The sequence below is a fragment of the Macaca thibetana genome, chromosome X (assembly GCF_024542745.1).
Source record: "Macaca thibetana thibetana isolate TM-01 chromosome X, ASM2454274v1, whole genome shotgun sequence".
Classification (NCBI taxonomy): Eukaryota; Metazoa; Chordata; class Mammalia; order Primates; family Cercopithecidae; genus Macaca; species Macaca thibetana.
Window position 1 is genome coordinate 51,438,680 of NC_065598.1, and position 18,523 is coordinate 51,457,202.

The window sequence follows — 18,523 nt, forward strand, 5'->3', positions numbered from 1 at the left end:
TGTTTTTAACATATTGTTTAGTTTTGAAAAAATGGAAAAGCAAACGCAAATCTAGTTGTATGAGAAAAGGGTATGTTGCTCCTGTTAGATAGTCTCCCAGGAAAACAGATTCTGAGTCAAAAAACTGACTTTAGTTTCTCTGAGAACTGTAAAGCCATTTCTGGGATAATTAGTGAATGAGGTCATGAAATTTAGTGTTACTGATGAAAGTCCTGTCTGTCTAATTTAATTTTTCTACTGCAGGTGACACTTAAATTTTTCTACTGCAGGTGACACTTTCTCTCTTTTCAGCTCTATTAGGGTTATAGTTGACAAAAATTATACATATCCAAGGTGTACAACATGATATTTTGATACAAATATACATTGGGAAATGATTTCTACAGTCAAGCTAATTAACATATCCATCAACTTATAGTTACCTTTTTTGTGGGAATACTTAAGATCTACTCTCTTAATGAATTTCAAGTTGTAATACATTATTACTAGCTATATTCACCATGCTGTACATTAGATCTCCAGAACTTATGCATCTTACAACCACAAGTTTGTATCCTTTGACCATCTCTCCATTTCCCCCACACACTGGCTGACCTTGGGTAACCACCCATCCACTCTCTGTTTCTATGAGTTCAACTTTTTAAAGATTCAACATATAAGTGAGATCATGCAGTATTTGTCTTTCTGTGTTTGGCTTATATCACTTAGCATAGTGTCCTCCAGGTTCATCTGTGTTGTTGCAAATGGCAGGATTTCCTTTATCAAGGGTGAACAATATTCCATTGTGTGTGTGTGTGTGTGTGTGTATACACACAATTTCTTCATGCATCTGTTGCAGACACTTAGATTGTTTTCTTATCGTAACTATTGCTAAAAATGCAGCAATGAACAGGGGAGTTCAGATGCTTCTTTAAGATAGTGATTTTATCTCCTTTGGATATACACCCAGAAGTGGAATTGCTGGATCTTATGGTAGTTCAATTCTTAATTTTGCGGGGGAACCTCCATACTGTTTCTGCTAGTGACTGTACCACTTTACACTCTCACCAACAATGTATAAAGGTTCACTTTTGCCACTTTTTGGCAACTTTACCAACACTTGTTATCATTTGACTTTTTGATAATAACTATCATAACAAGTGTGAGATGGCATCTCATTGTGGTTTTAATGTGCATTTCCTTGAAGATTAGAAATGTTTACCACTTTCCATATACCTGTTGGGCATTTGTATGTCTTCCTTGGAAAAAAATACCTATTCAGGTCCTTTGCCCATTTTTAAATTGGGTTATTTGTGTGGTTTTTTTTAGAACTACTGAGTTAACTATATGAGTTCCTTATATATTTTGTGTATTAACCCCTTATCAGATATATGGTTTGTGTATATTTTCTCCTAATCTGTGGGTTGCCTTTTCATTTTGTTGATTGTTTCCCTTGCTGTGCAGAAATTTTGTAGTTTGATGTAGTCCCACCTTTTTATGTTTGCTTTTGTGGCCTGCCTTTTTGGTGTAATAACAAAAAAAGTCATTGTCAAGTTCAATGTAAAGGACCTTTTCCCATGTTTTCTTCTAGAAGTTGTATGTTTTAGAACTTACATTTAAATCTCTAATCCAATTTCCAATTTGAGTTGAGGGATGTGTGTGTGTGTGTGTGTGTGTGTGTGTAAGATAAGGATCCAATTTCATTTTTTTCTGCAATGGACATTCAGTTTTCCAACACCATTTGTTGAAGAAACTATCCTTTCCCTGTTATGTATTCTTGATACCTTTGTCAAAGATTAATTGACTGTATACACATGGATTTGTTTCTGGGCTATTTTATTTATTTGTCTATGTGTCTGTTTTTATGCCAGTACTATGTTGTTTTGATTACTATAGCTTTGTAACATAATTTGAAATCAGGAAGTACGATGCCTCTGACTTTGTTCTTATTCAAGATTGCTTTTAGTTATTAATAGGGGTTTTATTGAATCTGCAGATTGCTTTAGTTAGCATGGACATTTTGACAATATTAATTCTTCCAGTCCATGAACACAGAAAACTTTTGAATTTATTTGTGTCTTTTTCAATTTCTTCTATTATTGTTTTGTAGTTTTCAGTGTACAGATCTTTTACCTCCTTGGTTAAATTTATTCCTAAGTGTTTTATTGGTTTTGATGTTATTATAAATAGGATTATTTTCTTAATATCCCTTTTGGATTATTTACTGTTATTACATAGAAATGCTATTGATTTTTCTATGCTGATAGTATATTATGTAACTTAATTCAGTTATTAGTTCTAACAGTTTGTTTTATGGAGTCCTTAGGTTTTTCTGTATATACAATCATGTCATCTGCAAACAGATATAATTTCATTTCTTCCTTTCCAATTTGATGCATTTTATTTCCTTTTCTTGACTAATTGCTCTGGTTAGGGCTTCCAATACTGTGATGAATAGGAATGGTGAGAGTAGGCATCCTTGTGTTGTTCATAATCTTAGAGGAAAAGCTTACAACTTTTCACCATTGAGTATGTTGTTAGCCATGGGCTTGTGATATACAGCCTTTACTGCTTTTGGGTACATTCCTCTTATACCTAATTTGTTGAGAGTTTTTATCATTGAAAATTTCTGAATTTTGTTTCTCTTTCTCTTTAAGATTGTAATTTTTTTCCTGTTTCCTTGAATTCAAGAATTTAATCAGGGTGTGCTGAGTATATCTTAGAATGTAAGCTCCACAAAGACAGGGATTTTTGTCTGTTTTGTTCACTGATATACCCCAAGTGCTTGGAATAGTGCTGGCTGTGTAATAAGTCCTCATTAGATGAGTTGATTAAATTAATGTATGAATACATAAATTAGTGAATGGATGGATGAACAGGCACTCAGTCTGGAATTCAGGTAGCCCTTTCTTTAGGTTAGAGAAATTTTCTTCTATCATTTAGTTAAGTATTGCCTCTCTTCCTTCTATTTCTTTTCTCCTTTAACTCCCCATCCATCTCCCATATTCACATTTTAGATTCATTGGCACTATCCTCTAAATATCTTGTCTTGTATCTCATTGAATCTATTGCTTTATGGATTTTTTTGCTGAGTACCTTGATATAAATCTTGCACTTGATTTTCTAGTCAAGTAATTCAGGGCTCATCATTGACATCATTTTTCATTTTATTGTTTAATTGGAATTTGATACAGTTTGGATTTGTGTCCCCACCCAAATCTCATGTTGAATTGTGGTCCCTAATGTTGGAAGAGAGGCCTGGTGGGAGGTAATTGGTTCAAGAGGGCAGATTTCCCCTTTGCTATTCTCATGATAGTGAGTTCTCACGAGATCTGGTTATTTCAAAGTGTGTAGCACCTCCACCCTTCTCTCTCTTCCTCCTGCTCTAGCCATGTAAGATGTGCCTGCTTCCCCTTCACCTTCTGCCATGATTGTGAGTTTCCCGAGGCCTCCCCAGCCAAGCTTCCTGTACAGCCTGTGGAGACATGAACTAATTAAACCTCTTTTCTTTGTAAATTATGCAGTCTCAGGAATTTCTTTATAGCAGTGTGAGAATGGACTAATATAGAGTTTGTTTTTAAAGCTTTGAGCTCTAGAAAGTTTTTGTGTGTATGTGCTGCATTTTCCTCAGGTGTTCTTATTACTTTTTAGTCAGTTTTTACATATCTTGTCTAATAGCTTTGTTTTCTTTCTCTCTGACTGCTGAAACTTTTTAATGTTTGTTTTTATTAATTAGTGATCACTTTGTGGGCCTTGATGTAGATTGGAATGTATTTGAGTCAGTACTGCTAGAATATCAACTATGTGCAGATATGAATGGTGTTACTATGCAAAAGAGGTCACATGTGAATTCTGATCTTCACACTGCTTTATTTCCAGCGAAAAGTTGCCATTTCTTTACAACACTGATTGTCCCCGGATAAAACTGTGAAAATTTCAATATTTAGGCCTAGTCGCCTTGGACACAAATTGCACTCTGAAATATTGTTCTTTCACTGAGAGCAGACAAGCACAGTATTTAAGTTTATATGCAAGGGCTCAAAAGCTAATACAAAGCTAGCTGGCAAAAAGAAAAAAGAAAGAGCAAAAATGACTGTTAGATGTAATTCTACATAATCTGTTTTTAACAAGAGCATTCTATAAGACTAAATTATAAAGTTTTTAATCAAAGAGTGTTTTCTACTCCTGATTAATTTTCACCTACTGTACCATGGTAACTCTACCCATTCAGAATTTGAATTCCTAGTTCAGGGAAAAGAGGAATCTGGGGTACTGGCAATGCAATATCCTTGTTTAGACTTGATGTTAATTTGTATCAGTGTTTGCTGGTAATGCTAATCAAAAACAAACTCCACCTAGAAACCTGTTTGTGCTAAAACATGGATAACATGAGTAAAGAGAATTTATATGATTTCATTGATCCATTGTGTGGGAGTTGTGAGGGATTAATAAATAGCACTCATCTTCCCTGACTAGGTTCAGAAACAATTGAAATTGAAAGATGTAGAAATCAGGTAAATGGAACTCAAAACATCATCTTTATTACTGATAACACTTCAGAGAATATGGCTTTAATGTGGACTTCTTAATATTGGGCCCAGAATTAAGCAGATTTACCTAGACCACCATAAGCAATGCTAAAAAACCACAAGGCTCTGGGCCAAAAGTGGGCCACTTGATGCATGATATGTTATCTGTAAGCATGTAGACGAAGGGCAGAGAGCAAGAGCCCCAGCCAAGCTGTATTAGTCAGGGTTCTCTAGAGGGACAGAACTATATATACACATAAAAATAAAGGGGAGCTTATTAAGTATTAACTTACATGATCATAAGGTCTCACAATAGGCTATCTGCAAGCTGAGGAGCAAGAAGAGTCAATCCGAGTCCCAAAACTGAAGAATGTGTAGTTCAATGTTCAAGGGCAGGAAGCATCCAGCATGAGAGAAAGATACAGGCTGGGAGGCTAGGCCTGTCTCTCCTTCTGACATTTTTCTGCCTGCTTTATATTTGCTGGCAGCTGATTAGATTGTGCCCACCAGATGAAGGGTATATTTGCCTTCCCCAGCCCACTGACTCAAATGTTAATCTCTTTTGGCAACACCCTCACAGACACACCCAGGATCAATACTTTGTATCCTTCAATCAAGTTGATACTCAGTATTAACCATCACACAAGCATACTTAGATGTTTCTTCCAAACATACTAGTCATGTAACTCATTCCTCCTTCTGTGGACAGAAAAGCAGAAGTGTTAGTCTGTTTGAAGTTCTTCCACTTGGAAACATGAGAAGTAAAGATTAAGTGTTCCCTCTAACACAGCTCAGTGATATATTCAGTATCGCCATGTGCTTGAACTTGTCTATCTCTTCGGGACCAAAAATATCATAATTTTGCTGTGACACGAAAGGTATTAGGATATTTTAGGAAGACTGTAGTACAAATAGCTCAACTACAGAATATCATATTAATGACATATCAATAGAATATTTTAAAACCCCATCTAAATGCTATAACAAAACATGAAGAAATGCTTCTTAAAGGCAGATGTACCAAAAGGAATCCATTCACCACTCTCTACCAATGGGAACACCAAACATTGTACATTTAGAGCATGATATGTTTCTCCACTTAACACCTACTAGAACTCTGCAATGAGGCTTCAAGTGAGAAACTTCTCTATTATATCTGGATTGATGTAAGATCCACATATCAGGAAAGTGTGTGTGTGTGTGTGTGTGTGTGTGTGTGTATGAGAGAGTAAGATAGGAGTGGGGGAGAAGAAAGGAGAGGAGAGGAAAGAAAAGAGAGAAGGAAAATGAGATAGCAGGGAATGGGCACCACAGGTATAAAATCCTAAGTGATGTGGGTCATATGTTTGATGGAGAGATAGGGAGAGTATTGTGTGATAGTGAGGTAGTGGAGGTACGTGGCCAAAGTATGTGTGATAATGGTGTCAATGGGGACAGTGTGAGGATGGTATGAAATCATTGTGATCATGAAGACAGAGGCAATGTGAGTGACAGTGACAGAAAGAGATCAGAATGTATGTGACAGTGGTAGTTACGGTCACAGTGTATGTGAAAGACAAGAATTGTGCATGTGTGTGCATATGGTTGTTCGAGAGAATGGGGAGGGAGAGGACGGGATGATGGGACACTGGGATCATTGTGTGAAAATGTGGATGGGACATGTTGAAGTAGAGGGAGGATGGAATGGGGCAAGTGTAATGTCATTATGGAAGATGGGTACATGATGGAGGTGAGAAGGTTAGTGTATGTCTGTGTGTCTGTGTGTGCTGGGGAAAATGAGAAGTGTGTCTCTGTGAGGACAGGTGGATACAGTGAGCACGGGTAATCACAGTCGATGAAAATGTGATTGGAGTGGGGAAATCATGAGGGTCTGAATAGGGTTGTTGATAAAGTATATGATGGGAAAATGCACAGAGTTTCTGAGTGTCAGTGAGGAATGGGGAATATATGTGTGTGAGAGCAGAGCTGATGTGGTTATTGGTTGTGAGTATGTATGAAATGGAGGTGGTATGAGAATGTGTGGAAGGAGATTTGGAGGATGATACAAGTTTGATAATGGAGACATGGACTGTGTGTATGATAGTGGGTGTGGCTAGTTACTGCGTAAGGGTGTAGTGTAGGGATTAATTGGGGTGTGACTATGTGAGTGATGGGGATGGTGTGTATGATAATGGGGATTGATTTAAGTTAGTTGTATTTGACAGTGGGTATCATGGGTACTGTATCTGTTCTGGTCTAAAGACATTTTATTTATGATAGTACAGGATAGGACAGAGTATGTGTGGAAATGGTAGCGATAGAGACATGTTAGTGGGCATATTAATCCATTTTCACACTGCTATAAAGAGTTATCTGAGACTGGATAATTTATTAAAAAGAAATAGGGTTTAGGGTGCTGGGATTGCAGGCGTGAGCCACTGCTCCTGGCCTGGAAGATCTCCATTTTTATGATTTTTTAATTTTTAATTTTTTTTTTAAGAGACAGGGTATGTGCCAGGCGCGGTGGCTCATGCCTGTGATTCCAGCAGTTTGGGAGGCCGAGGCGGGCGGATCGCTTGAGCTCAGGAGTTCGAGATCGGCCTGGGCAACATGGCGAAACCCTGTCTCTACACACACACACACACACAAAAACCAAAAATTAGACCGGTGTGGTGGTGGGCACCTGTGGTCCCAGTGCTTGGGAGGCTGAGGTGGGAGAATCGCTTGAACCCAGGAGACGGAGGTTGCAATGAGCCAAGATTGCGCCACTGAACTCCAGCCTGGGTGACAGAGCAACACCCTGTCTCAAAACAAAACAAAACAAAACAAAAAAAGAGATGGAGTCTTTCTCTGGTGCCCAGGCTGGGGTGCAGTGGCGCTATCATAGTTCACTGCAGCCTAAACTCCTGGGGTCGGGGGATCCTCCTGCCTCAGCCTCCTGAGTAGCTGAGACTAGGAGGGTGAGCCACCGTGCTGGGCTAAGATATCCATTTTTAGACGCTTTGTCTCAGTGTATTAAAAATATCGTCCTTGGACAAGTGTGGGTTGGTGATCTAGTCTACCATGAACTAAATACAGAACTTAGCCTAAGTGTTTGGGAACTTTTACTGCAATTTTAGAGTGATTTTATTTATGCTGAATCAATAATTTAAAGAGCGAGGCTTGTATTTCGTATTATAATTTACTGTAATATCAGTTTTTCTAGAAACAAACTCTTATTTCACGAAAGTATTGATTGAAATGAATTAAAACGAACAAAAAAACAACTGGTTTTGCACAAGTAGTTTGAGATATATTGCTGTATCTTACTCAAAATTGATGTGTATGTGATTTCTTTTTCTATAATGTGGGGGGTGTGTGTGTGTGTGTGTTCTTTGGGGATCTTGTGCTCTATTCCTAAAATATTAATGTCATGTGGGATTCCAGAATTGTTTTGTTTTGTTCCGGATATTTGCCTTGCATATATAAAGATGTGACCATTCTTTGCATGCTCTTTCCCCAGAAGCACATGTAAATGGAGTTGTAATTTCCTGTTGGTAAACAGCACAAATATTTAAATTTAGAATCAGGTGGTAAGGTTGATATGTAGAAGGGTAATACATTGGATTGCCTTCAAAGTGATACCTTTCCAGTTAACTGTTAACTCACCAGTTTACTGCTTTTCTTTTCTTTCTTTTTTATGCTTCATGAATTTGTGTGTCGTCTTTGTACAGGGGCCATGTGCTAATCTCTGCACCGTTCCAATTTTAGCGTTTGTGCTGTCAAAGCAAGCACGACTTTTCTTAATCATATCAAATATTACATGGTATGTGAAAACAGTATAGGTCTGGCTTAAGGTATTTCACAGATGACAAATGGACCTCTTGTTATAGAGGAATGAAAGATATAAATTAATAAAACATGATCATGATAAGAATAAAACAAAACTAAATCTCTCCAGTGCTTAGCACACTCCTGGAGAGGGTTCAGGCTGTGTGTGGCCCCCCAGCAGGTGCTCAGAGATGGCTTAATGGCCTCGGTGACAACGGGAGCCCAGACTGCATAAGATTCTGCCTCTGGAGATGCAGAACAGTAGGGGCCTCTGATGTGCTCGAACATCTGTTTTGGATCTCCATTTCTCCTCAAGAAGAGACTCCTTTTTAAAAATTATTTTTTGGAAGCTGGATTACTATACTGATTTCCAGAGTCCTCTTACACCTGCCACTTCTCAAGGGAATATTTTGGGCATAATCTTTTAATCTTTTTGGAAAGCTAACAAAACATTACCTATGCCAGGCCTTCCACCAGGAACACCCCATTCTTTCCATCATAGTGCTTTCTAAAGGACTTTATCGTTTGTTCTCTGGGTTCATTTAACTCTTAACTTACACCGATTTAGCATCTTTGCTATATTTCCTTGCTATTTTCTTATTTCATTCTTTACATGTTATGTTACATTTCTGTTTGAGTCTTTACAGTATCTTCTTTCTTAACAACTTGTCTTTCTAGAATATTCTCACAATTAATGTTTTGGTTTGTTTTGAGGTAGGTGATCAGCAGGTCTTGTTTTCTGAGCACTGGTCAGGACCCTGTCTATCTAAATGGTATGTAGCAAAGAAACTGGCCAAAGCTGGGTAGGACCAGCAATTATAATGCACTTGCATAAGACACTTCTACCAGTACCATGACATTTTACAAATGCCATGGCAATGACCTGGAAGTTATCTTATATAATTCTGGGAACTCTCTTCCCTTTTTCCATACTCCCGTTTGTGAATAACCCACCCCTTATTTAGCACATAATTAAGAATGGGTATAAATATAGGTAGCCAGCAATCCACAAGTGCTACTCTGGACCAATCTGCCTATGGGGTGGCCCTGCTCTGTCTATGGAACAGTCACTTGGCTGTACACTGTTGCTCAAATAAACTTGCTTTCTTTCATTGTCAAAAAATAAAAATACATAAAAAGAAAGAGGGTTTAGTTGACTCAGTTCTGCATGGCTTGGGAGGGCTCAGAAAACTTACAATCATGGTGGAAGGGGAAGAGGCATGTCTTGCATGGCAGCAGGTGAGAGAGAGGGAGCAAGAGTAGGGAAAACTGCCTTATAAAACCATCAGATCTCATGAGAACTCACTCACTATCAGGAGAACAGCATAAGGGAAAGCGACTCCATGATCCAATCACCTCCCACCTGGTCCCTCCCTTGACATGTGGGGATTATGAGCATTACAATTTGAGATGGGATATGGGTGGGGACACAGAGCCAAACCATATCAGCAGGATTGAAGGGTAAAGTGTGAATATGATAGTTTGGAGAACTGGGACAATATGTGGAGATCATACTTCATAAGTCATAGTCATAATCATGAGTCAGAGAGAGTCGTGTGAATGAGTTAGTGTGTCAGACTGTGTGTGTGTGTGTGTGTGTGTGTGTGTGTGTGAGAGAGAGAGAGAGAGAGAGAGAGAGAGAGAGAGAGAGAGAAGTTGGGATAGGGGCATCTCATGTTTTAGGATGGGTATTTGGAATATCCTTTGGATGTGAGTAACAAAGACCTAAAAATGAGTTGCTTAAAATAATTAAGGGATATCTTTTCTTCACCTGAAACAAGCCCAGGACCTTCAGAATTTTATCAGTGTCTCAGTCCCCTTATGTATTTTTTTTGTTCCATGGTCCTTGGTGTATAGCTGTCATCTTCCAGGTGTCTTCTGGTTGAAGGATGCCTGCTGCAACTCTGGCCATCATTTTTATGTTTCAGGTAGAAAGAATGAGGAAGAGGAGAGGGCAAAAATACCTTGTCAGTGGAATTAGTCTCCTTTTACAGAGCTTTCCCAAAAATCCTATCCAATGACTGCCAAATACATCCCATGGGAAAGAACTGTGACACATAGCCACCACTATCTGTAGCTGAGAGAACATGGTAAGAAAAAACAATTTCCTAGTAAGGAAAAGGGGATGTTGGTAGGATATAACCAGTAGAGAAGGAGAGGTTGAAGATTTGGGAGAGAGAGTATAATTAATAGATGAAAATCACAAAGGTGCTAGATACAGATGGGATATGACTGGCAGAGTTTGAGATGCTGGAGGATATAATGGTAAGCAAAAATAGACATATTGTCTCTGCCCTCATAAAGCTACTGTCTTGTGAGGAAGATAGACAGTAATCGCAGACACAAATATTTGTGAAGTTGTCACTCTGGTAAGTGCTATGGAGGGGAAGTACATGGTTCTGTGGATAGGTTAAAAGAGGTCTTTACCTAATCAGGGAAGTAAAAGCAGGGAGGAAGTAATGATGGAGATGAAACCAGAAGACAGATTCAGAATTCATTGGTTGAAGGATCTGTGGGTGGGATGGGGTAAAAGTGTTTACAGAAGAGGAAACAGCATGAACAAAGGGACTTATGCTCTGTTATCTTTTAAAATGTATTTTATTTCATTTAGAATCTTTTCTATTATGTCTTCAAGTTCACTAATATTTAGTAATAAATATCTTCTAGTATTTTTTTCTTCTCAAATATAGTTTTTATATCTAGATGTATGACTTGGGCCTTAATAAATAGATCTCATGTTTTTACTTAACATGACCATTCTTTCCTCTAAGTTTTTGGACACATGGAATATAGTTATGATGGCTTTTAATGTGCTTACCTGCTAATTATAACATCTATTAAATATGTAAGTTCTGGGTAAATTTGGATTGATTGATTTTTCTCCTCAAGATGGATCCTATTTTTCTGCTTCTTCGTATGCCTGTGTTTTTTGTTTGTTTGTTTGTTTAATTTGATGCCAGGCAATGGGAATTTTACCTTTTGGTAAAATTTTGTTGAAGTTTTGTCTTTTGGTGCTAGATATTTTTATATTCCTACAAAGCTACCTGAGCTTTGTTCTGAAATGCAGTTCTTTGGAAACAGTTAGATCTTTTTTAGTCTTGCTTTTATGATTTGTTAGGCAGGACCAGAGCAGTTTTTTTTGCATAAAGCTAATTATCCCTGACTGATGAGGCAAGACCCATCTGAGTATCCCATGCCACATGAATTAGGAAGTTTTCCACTTTAGCTGGTGAGAACAGCATGGTCCCCAAACCTGTTCGAGCTTCTGGCACTTGTTCCCTTTAATCCTTTCAGGTGACTCTTTCCCCAGCCTCAGACAATTTCCTTTTATGAATTCACTGATCAGTACTCTGCCTAATACTTAATGGCAATCCTTCAAAGATCTCCAGTGTTCTCCCTGTGTACCTCTCTCTTTTTGGGTACTCTGCTCTGTGAACTCTAGCTACCTTGGTCTTTCTGGTCTCTCATCTCTGTCACCCCAGAATTCAGGGAATCCCCTGGATTCTGACTACATTCTCCCTTGCTGCTCCACAAACTGGAACCTCTCAAGCAGTAAGTGCTCACTTCTTTTTTCCTCATCTCTCAGGGATTACTGTTCTTCATTGCCTAATGTTCAGTGTCTTGAAAGACCATTATTTCATATTTTCTGTCCATTCTTAAGTGTTTTTTGTCAGGTTGGAGGGCAAAATCCTGTCCCCAGCTTGCCTCTTAGGAAGTTATATGGCAGAGACCTGTTAGATAATTATTTTCTTTTCTTTTACAGTTGTTTGACCTTCTCATTACTGCCAAGTATCACAAATGAGTGACAGTTATAATTTTTTTTTTATCAAATGAGAAGAGCCTGAGAATAAGAAATGTATTCAAAATGAGGGATCTGAGGAACAATTTGGGTCACAGAGGAATGTGGCCATGTATTACAAGGATAACTCCTCATTACTCTAATCACAAGAAACTTCTGAGCATAAAGACAAGTTAGAAAAGGAGATTAACCTTCTTTTAAAGGATAGATGTTTAAGGCTTGGGGTAGATATTCACAGGATTGGTTCCCAGCCAGGGGGCTTCCAAGACATACTAAGTGTTAGAGTAATTGTGCTCTAATCTCAGACATCCTACGGGAGGATGAAAGCATACATAGGACAAGCCCACACTCACACCCATAGTGTGGGTCACATGACCATAGCTTCAGACTAATTTCAGAGACTATAAATCAGCAAGAAAAGGCCATGATGGTGAGAAAATGTGTGAAGAGCATTGAAGAGCCTTTGGCCAAGCTTCAGATCTTATTAACATCAGATAATTCATTAGCAGAGATAAACTCTATGAATGTAGTTTTCATGGATGGTCTTTCTTTTTTTTTCTTTTCACATTCACTTGACTTTGTGGATGGTCTTTCAACTAGAGTTCAAATGTCATTCATTATTGTTAAATATATACTGAAGCCATAGGAATGCAGTCAGTGGAAAAAAGCCTTTAGGAACAAATCAAACCTGAGTAATCATGAGAAATTTCAACCTGGAGAGAAACTGTTGAATATAAAAAATGTGATACTCCACTCTGTTCTTATCCCATGCAGACTCCCCCAATCTGTGTAAGTGATTCCTTTGGATTCCTCCTCACACGACTTTGGTGAGGGAGTTGCATGCCCCTCTCCTTCCTCAAGAGAGAGGAAAACACTCTTTCCCAAGCCAAGGACTCACAACACTGTAAATTCTTATCTAATTCTTTCTAGCTTTCTGAGTACATATGGGCTGAAAAGGAATGGAATGAATAGCAGTAGCATGACTAGTGTGCTCTCCCCATGTAAGGCCTGTAGGATTGTGCTCAGATCTCCTGGGATGTTCTCTTTAGAATGTGGAGGTACTGGGTAACTTTTTCTTTTCTTTACTTTATTGTTTTTTTTTTTTTTAAGGCTATATGGCTTTAACCAAAATTGTGAGGAAAGGGTGAAAGTTCAATTCAATAACCTGCTAAATTTGTATTATCTTTTCTCATTTAATATTACAATAGAAGCATGCTTCTGTCATTAAAAACATCTAAATCAGATTTTTTATCACTCCCAATTTAAAGCATAGTCTTTAAAGGTAAATTACTAAGAAAGTATAGATATATTTTAGGCTCTAAATATACATTTCTGAATTGTTTTCTAGTAAAAGGAATACTTATTTGGCTTTTCAATAGCAAAGGACATCCCTAGCATTTTTTTAAAAGGAGAAAATGATAGTGGAAAAGAAAGTCATAGATTGCATTTTTTCCTAGATCAGGAATTCATAAATAAGACTAAGAGGCAAGGCACCAAGCATTTGCAACAAGTGTGACAGATACAAGGTTAATAACCTTGATGTACAAAGAACTCTCACAGCAAAATACAAATGATTAAGAAACACTGAGAGTATCTTCCCATCATTAATAATAATAATAAATACAGTTTGAATCAATTAAACATCATTTTGTCTATCAAAAGGGCAAAGATTTTTAAAGCAAATGTTCAGCACTATTAAAGGTATGTGAGAACTCTTCTGCATTACTAGTGTTGACAAAAACCTTTCTGGAAAGCATTTGGGTATTATTGAATAACAGCCTTAAAATAGTTCATACCCCTTTGAACTAGTAATTCCATTTCTAATAATATACCATAGGGAAATAATTGGAGGTATGCACAGAGGTTTGTTGGGGGAAAATCACCACAATGATAATCTAGTGAACAAAAATAAATGGAAACAAGATTTTTGTTACTTGGTCAAGTAGGTAAGTTTATATGATGGGATATTACACGTTATCATAAAGAATTTTGCAAAGACTTTTCAATGTCATAGAAAATGTTATGCTAAGATAATTGTGATAAAACATTATATACAAAAAAGAGTCTCAGATGTAGTATATTAATTACAACTGTGCATGTGTGTTTGTGATGTTAGACTTGGTTTGGACCATTTTCCCAACGTTTCTCAGGTGATTTTTCTTTTATAAAATGAAATTAGGAAATGTCATACTGTGTAGCTGAACTCATGACTTTTCTGAGTCCAGCTACATATCTGTTTTAATTGTTGTTAATGTTCCATGATTTCCAAATTAAGTGGTTTATGAGGTTTATATTGATGCTGAACATTGAGGATACATATGGCACTAAATCATATCCCAGGTGTCTGAGAGCATTCAGATATGTCTTGAAATTTTCCAGTGCAAATGAAAGAGGGACTCTATGTCACAAGATACCAAAAGCTCACATGGTAAGGTCATCTGATGCAGTACCAAACAAACATTCCCAAACTGTGCATTGGGGTTCTACTTGCAGGCTTCCTTCCCTTGTCTCTTCTGATAACCTTCTGCTTATTAATGGAATGTGAGTTGCTGTGGTGATGGGGGTGAGGAATTAACTGGAAGGGAATTGTGCAATATGAAGGAAGGTGTAACCTATTTAAGTCTATAAGAGATTACAAGTCACCAAGAAAGCCTCCGATGGTGAGAAACCATGTGAAGAACATTGAAGAGCCTTTAGCCAAGCTTCAGATCTTATTAACATCACAATTTGTTAGCAGCGATGAACTCTATGAATGTAGTAATCATGGATGGTCGTTCCAGCAGAGTTCGAATGTCATTCATTATTGTTAAATACATACTGAAGCCATAGGAATGCATTTGATATAATCCTAAGATGTCACTTTGCCTGCTCTTATGATGCAAATTGGCATTAGAAATTCAGCCAACTTTCTTAAAGTTGTGGAAATCTGACTGGACTCAGATCCATTAATCCTTGAAAGCAGGTAATACATGTATTTTTGCTGTCATTATTTCTCCAGAACTTATCACAATGTGTAGTACTTTACTAGGTATACTTTTAAAATGTTTTAAAATTCTTATACATGTATAAATAAAGAAGATAAAATCAAGTTGACTCAAGTCTAGAAAACATGGATGAGGGATTTAAGAATTCTGAAGTGTTTATTCTGAGGCACCATATAGCTTTATGTTTGGGCCTCAGTGTATATTATCAATGTAGAGGCTTCAAGAAGGACCCATTATTTCATATGGTTATTCTACCCTTTACTTAGGGGTGTTATAATCTCATGCTATGATTTTGTTTTTATTATATTTTGCTTTAAAGTACTATGATATTAATACATCATCTTTTTATTATTTGCATGTAATAGCTTATTCCATCCTTTTATTTTCATGTTTGCTGTATCTTTATGTTTAAGATATTTCTCTTGTTAATTGCATATAGCTGTCTTTATAATGGAAATATACATAAATTTCCTTTAATTACAGCATCCTCAAATATTCTGTAATTGGAGATTTGATTTCCTCTTTGAAGGAAAGCTTCATTTATTCCTTCTCCAGTGCTCTCCCTTTCTTTATGTACTTCCAAGTTCTGCCCTATATCATTTTCTTTCTGCCTGAAGAAAATCTTCTAATATTTCTTGCAGAGCAGGACTATTGGTGATCAATTCATTCCATTTTTGTTCATCTGAGAATGTCTTTACTTCTCCTTTACTTTTTTTTTTCCTTCTCCTTTACTTTTGAAAGATCTTTTTCTATATGTAGAAATCTAGGGTGGTAGTCATTTTTCTTTTAACACTTTAAATATTTCACTTTACTCTTATTGCTTGCATGGTTTCTGATGAAAGCTGCTGTAATTTTTATTCTTGTTCTATTATAAGTAAGATATTTGGTGTTCTCTGAGCTTCCTGGATCTGTAATTTGGTGTCTGTCATTAATTTTGGAAAATTCTTAGCCATTATTTGATATTTCTTCTGCTCTATTCTCTTTCTCTTCTCCATCTGATGTTCCAGTTATGCATATGTGACTCCAGATTTGCCTATCCATCAAGATTTTAGGGAGATGATTTGCCCTGAAATTTCATTTCTATGACAGGTCCAAAAAAGTGGTTGATTTTTAGTTTGTCCAGTTTTTTTTTTCTGGTTGTTGGTGCCTCCAGCCTCACATTGATTCTGTGGTGGAAGAAAGGCATGGGGAAGCATAGAGTCAGTAGATATTGTGGGTTCCTTAAAAAGGAGGAACTGTAAGCCCCATATTCTACGGATGGGAAGAAATGCCAGATAGGTTTGTAAGATCCTTAAGCAATGTGTTCTTGTGTCTCACCTTCTGGCTAAGGCCAGAGAGGACAAGATTACAAAACAGAATTGTCTGTGTGGTGTCTATAATTATTTGTAGCCTCTTCATGTGGTTTCCCTCAGCTGAGGGTATTATGGGAGTATATGTGAGACAAAGACAGCCTCACAGAGATTAACAGACCTCAGCATATCATAGGAACAGCAGAATGTTTTCCACATATATGAGTGATATATGATACCCAAAGAGAGAGTTGGACCCAAAGCAGCTTTACAGTAAAGAATGAAGCTCACTCAACAACTACCTGCTTGAACAGACATTGGTGAACAAATATGACATGTATGCCAACATGGATACATGACACCCAACATATGTTCCCCATCCTGATGTTTTGACACTATTTAACATCGTAGAACTTAAATACAACCCCAAAGCAGAGAGTGAGAGGGGGACTCCATACTGCTGGAGATTAAGTTTCCACCACTCAGTGGAATGGAAACTTGACATAGAATTTATGTTGAGTTGCAGAGAAAATAACTTACATATCCTGCATACCGGAGTTTGTCAGATAATACCCATACCTGCAGAACAATCATCAACAGAACGTGTGTGATAAACACTGAGTATCTCAAACAAATTTATCTACTCAAAACTTGGGGTGTATGTCTCTTATAGTAAAAAACCACAGTGGTCTTACCTCAAGGCCAGAGTGAGATGTGAGAAATGACCTCTGGCATGTTGGTGGGTACCAACATAAAGGGAACTGAGAATCTGAGAAGAAGAAAGGACAACTTCTCTGCAGAACGAAATCACTGTCATTGGTGAAGTGTGATTCTACTTCATTTCTTCTTCTTCCTGTCCCTGGCCCTCTTATTTCAAATACTTCTCTTTTCTCCCTGGTTATTTCCTCTACTCCCTCCTTCCTCTTTTTTACCCCTCTCCTTGTTTATTTTTCATCCCTCCTTATCTACTCCTTAACCTCTTGTCTTAGTCAGTTTGGGCTGCTATAACTGACTACCATAGACTGGGTGGCTTAAACAATAGAAATCTACTTCCCACCATTCTGGAGGCTGGCAGATCTGCTGTCTGTTGAGGGCCCTCTTTTTCCTGGTTTGCAGATAGCCATCTTCTTCTTGTGTCCTCACAAGGTGGAGAGCAGACTGAGGAAGCAAGCTTTCTCCTTTTCCTTCTTATAAGGTCATTAATCTCATTATGAGGGCTCTACCCATATGACCTAATTACCTCCCAAAGGTCCCATCTCCAGTACAGTCACACTGAGAATTTAGGTTTCAACATCTGAATTTGGTGAGGCCACAAACATTCTGTCCATACCACCCCTCTATATACTCCCCACTCCCTTTCATGCTCTTCTACCTTATATCCTCTTCTCTTTCCTCTTGCTTTTTTCTTTTTCTTTTTCTTTTTTTTTTTTTTTTTTTGAGACGGAGTTTCGTTCTCGTTGCCCAGGCTGGAGTGCAATGGTGAGATCTTGGCTCACTGTAACCTCCGCCTCCTGAGTAGACGCGATTTTCCTACCTCAGCCTCCCGAGTAGCTGGGATTACAGGCACTTGCCACCACGCCCAGCTAATTTTTTGTATTTTCAGTAGAGACTGGGTTTCACCATGTTGGCCAGGCTGGTCTCGAACTCCTGACCTCAGGTGATCTACCTGCCTCAGCCTCCCAAAGTGCTGGGATTATAGGCATGAACCACCGCACCCGGCCTCCTCTTGCTTTTTCTGCTCCAACTTAGTATCTGTTATTTCTCCATTATCTTATTTTTCCTTATCTTCCTAATTCCATTTACTTCCAGCTGCTATTTTTATTAATCTTTTCTTATTCCTGTTATATTCTTTCTTCTTTTCTTCCTCCCTCTCTTCCTCTTCAGTCCCTTTCTTTCTTACTTGACCTTCTTTCTAATTTCTCCCACTCTTCATGCTCCCATCTAACAAGATGGTGGAAAACAGAGAAAAAGATAATAGAATGGAATAAAAATGTACTTAAAATGGTAACAAGAATAGGTAATGGATTTGACTGGGGAATAAGGCAGGGAGAGGCATTATGAATAATCCAAAGTAAAATAGGGAGAGAAAGAAGCTATTAAATATGATTTTTAAAAAACTACTTATCAAAAGCCATAATTATTCTGATAGGCAAA

At 37.7% G+C, this 18,523-nt stretch overlaps 1 protein-coding gene and 1 non-coding gene across 2 annotated transcripts in view; one reads left to right on the top strand and one right to left on the bottom strand.

Moving 5' to 3' along the window:
• MAGED1 (MAGE family member D1) overlaps positions 1-18,523 on the top strand; it is a 106,221-nt gene that overhangs the window by 67,528 nt on the left and 20,170 nt on the right. The window lies entirely within an intron of this gene.
• LOC126946997 (U6 spliceosomal RNA) lies at positions 8,156-8,261 on the bottom strand. Its single transcript, XR_007722854.1, has one exon. It is a non-coding gene; the product is annotated as a U6 spliceosomal RNA (small nuclear RNA).